The sequence below is a fragment of the Austrofundulus limnaeus genome, unplaced genomic scaffold (genome assembly GCF_001266775.1).
Source record: "Austrofundulus limnaeus strain Quisiro unplaced genomic scaffold, Austrofundulus_limnaeus-1.0 Scaffold739, whole genome shotgun sequence".
NCBI classification, from domain to species: domain Eukaryota; kingdom Metazoa; phylum Chordata; class Actinopteri; order Cyprinodontiformes; family Rivulidae; genus Austrofundulus; species Austrofundulus limnaeus.
In genome coordinates, this window is record NW_013953141.1 from 159225 (window position 1) to 163103 (window position 3879).

Here is a 3879-nt window from a genome sequence, read left to right on the forward strand (position 1 = left end):
TAATAGAAGATTAAATGAGACAACATATATGTAGGACTTTGTCCTATTCACTTAAAGAAAACAAAAACACTTTAAAATGATTTTCTTCTTATAAGTGTAAAAAATAAAATCAAAGACAAGGAAAATAAACAATAGAAAAGTTTTTTTCACCAGGGTTACCTCTACACCTTAGAAGAATGGAGGCATTGGTTAGAGGGTGCTGATGCTCCATTTATCATACTCACTGACCATAAAAATCTATCTTATCTTCAAAATGCTAAAAGGTTAAACCCAAGACAAGCCAGGTGGTCTCTGTTCTTTGCTCGATTTAACTTTTCCATTACATACATTCCTGGGTCCAGAAATATTAAACCCGATGCCCTCTCCAGACATTTCTCTTCTGCAGAAAAGACAGATAAGGACATTAACATCCTGCCTACCTCCTGCTTCGTGGGTACTCTTTCCTGGGACATTGAAAACTCGATTCGCCTGGTCCAACAGTCTGAGCCCGACCCCGGTACTGGACCCCCTGGTACCAGGTTCATTCCCAAAGACATTGTAGGTAAAGTTTTGGATTGGACACATAATCATCGGTTCACTTGTCATCCCGGTATGTCACGTATGTTGTCATTTTCCAAAAGATATTTCTGGTGGCCTACAATGTACCAAGATATCAAAGAGTTTGTTGCAGCATGTCCCACCTGTGCTCGTAATCAACAACCTGCTGGATTTTTGCAACCTTTACCCATTCCTACTCGCCCATGGTCCCACATCACCCTGGACTTCGTTACTGGACTACCCCCCTTGGAAGGTAACACAGTTATATTAACCATTGTTGATCGATTTTCCAAAGCAGCACATTTCGTCCCATTAAGCAAACTCCCCACGGCATTCGAGACTGCTCAGCTACTGGCCACCCACGTGTTTCGCCTACATGGGATCCCCACTGACATTGTCTCAGATGGAGGACCTCAGTTCATGTCGCACGTTTGGAAGGCTTTCTGCAATGCTTTAGGGGCCAAGGTCAGTCTTTCCTCAGGACATCATCCTCAGTCTAATGGGCAAACGGAGAGGTGCAACCAGGAACTGGAGGCCACCCTCAGGTGCGTTATAAACAACAACCCCCCTCTTGGTGTCAACATCTGTCCTGGGTAGAATATGCACACAATTGTCACACCTCCTCTGCCACTGGTTACTCACCATTTGAGGCTTCTCTTGGATATAACCTACCACTTTTTCCCAAAGATGACATTGAAAATATGGTTCCATCTGTTCATCTCCATGTACAACGCTGCCGACGACTCTGGAACCAAACCCAAAGAGCCCTCCTTCGCACTGCACAACAAAACCAGAGATTTGCCAATCGTCATCGTTCTGTCGCCCCATCCTATCAAGTTGGATAAGAGGTATGGCTTTCCACATGCGACATTAACCTTAAAGATTTTCCTAGAAAGCTTTCCCCTAGATTCATCCGCCCATTTCTCGTGGAAAAAAATCATCAATCCCACTGCTGTCAGACTTCGATTACCCGCCAACTTGAAAATACATCCCACCTTCCACGTATCTCAACTGAAACCAGTCTCCACGAGTCCACTGAACCCACCTACTAACACCCCACCTCCCACCCGGCTTTTGGACAATCAACCCGTTTACACGGTCCGTCGCATCCTGGATGCTCGTCGCCATGGATGTGGACACCAGTTCCTGGTTGACTGGGAAGGATATGGTCTGGAGGAGAGGTCATGCATTCCTAGGTCCTTCATATTGGACCCCGATCTCATCACGACCTTCTACAGGAATCATCCGGAGAAATGTCTCTGAATCGCCAGGAGGCAATTGTTGAGGAGTGGGTATTGAGGTATTTTGATGTTATCGCCCCCTGCCTCTCGGATTAGGCATTGCACTAATCATCCTCACCTGCAGTGAGTTGGCTCATCACCTTTCCTGGCTTTATAAGGAAGTGCTGGAGTGCATCTCATCGCTGAAGCATCACCTCTGTTGGACATGAGCTCAGCCTCCTACTTGTTGTCTCCTAGAGAGTTTTTCTTACCTTTCTTCCTGTGCTTGCTTGTTTTCAGAAAAGACCTCCAGCACCTTAACCCCCGCCTTGGAAACCGAGCCAAACTCACCTGGATCTCATGCACTGCCTCCAACGTAACCCTGTAAATATATCTGCACTTGTAAAATACTCACATGTGGAACTTCACCTGTTGGACCTCCTCCTCCAAGTTTCATATCCTTCACCAACCTGTAAGCCTCATCTTCAAATTATTAACTGCTCAAAACCATATCGGAAAACCTACCTGTTATTCATCTCTGCAAAACCTCTGTTTCAGGTCCCGTCCCCAGATCCCAGCACCGTTGTAAATAAAATCATTTACTTTTATATTCTCAGTCTCAGTTTTATCATTGGTATTTGCTCATGCCGACCTTCATCTGAAAATCGGATATGATGTCATCAGTTAGACTGAATAACACACCATGATGTCATCAATTAGACTGTATAACACATCACGATGTCATCAGTTAGACTGAATAACACATCATGATGTTATCAGTTGGACTGAATAACACATCATGATGTCATCAGTTAGACTGTATCACACATCATGGTGTCATCAGTTAGACTGTACAACACATCATGATGTCATCAGTTAGACTGTATAACACATCATGATGTTGTCAGCCACTTGGACAATTCACCTACACTGCCATCACTAATATGCACCTGCATATATATTCATTTATGTACTGTACTAGGTATTTGAACATTGTTATGTCACAAGTATAGTGTTTTTTTTGTTTTTCTATTACTTATCTTTATTCTATCTCACCCTGTCCTGTTTTGAGTTGCTGTAATGTGCAAATTTCCCCACTGTGGGATCAGTAAAGTTTTATCTTATCTCATCTCATCGAACCCCGAACGCACCAATGCACCAGAACCCAGAAGTCTTTATTCCTAATAATTGTCATGCTACATTTTTTTTTACTATTTTAACTAATTAGTTTTGCAAAAGCATTTTTCATATTTAAATGGTTTTACTAATCGTAAATAGGTAGGGTGAATTAAAATGAGCACAGCACAAAGATAAAACTGAGGTCAGCTGATCTCACTCATTTCCCAGTCTTTGTTTTTTGGTTTATTATGCTTTTGATTAGTCAAGAAATAAATTGAGTGCATATTGTGTAAATTTAATCCACAAGCCTCCAGAATCTGTTTTTCCCTTTAAAAATAGCTTCTGGATGACACCTGGATGTTTACCAAATTTAAATGTTGTTTATACCCCTCATCTTCTCACTTCCACCTTTTACTTTCTGATTTTACAGTTATTTCTTTCACATAGTGTTACATTTAAACTCATCTTTGCTGATACTGTCATCACAACCATAACATGGGAGGGGGGTCTGGAGGTTCTCCCCCAGAAAATTTTGAATGAAGTAGGTGCTGTTTCCTGCATTCTGCTATATTTACAGGTTGTTAAACATATTTTAACCCTCTAAGGTCGAGCGGGCAAAGACGTCATGCATTTAAAGGGCTACTGCAAATAAATGGCAGCATACAGAGCGTTCATTTGAACTGGGTTGGACAGCATGGACTTCTAACTTTATAAAAGTAATACTTTTATGTAGCTTTTTTTACTTACTTCCAAATAAAGCCAGATTTGATGCATTTTTTTCATAATGCTGTGTGCATTTTTACACATTTGGTGAACATTCAGAGAATGCTTTGTGACCAGTGTGAGGACCTCTTTGTTTTGGTTGGGCTGTCTGTTTTTTTATTTTTTATTTTTTTCTGTCTACAGGTTCTGATTAGCAGTGTCAATCAGCCTGACTGGGTGCACCTGGCCAGTGATCCCAGCCTGAGTGAAGACTTCCACTGTGTGTGTGTGTGTGTGTGTG

At 41.9% G+C, this 3879-nt stretch overlaps 1 long non-coding RNA gene across 1 annotated transcript in view; it reads left to right on the top strand.

The window, feature by feature from the left end:
* LOC106532261 (uncharacterized) overlaps positions 1–2335 on the top strand; it is a 4631-nt gene extending 2296 nt beyond the window's left edge. Inside the window, exons 3-4 of the long non-coding RNA XR_001312044.1 lie at positions 2058–2229; positions 2316–2335. This is a non-coding gene — a long non-coding RNA (uncharacterized LOC106532261). The remainder of the gene's footprint in view (positions 1–2057; positions 2230–2315) is intronic.
* The last annotated feature ends 1544 nt before the right edge of the window (positions 2336–3879 follow it).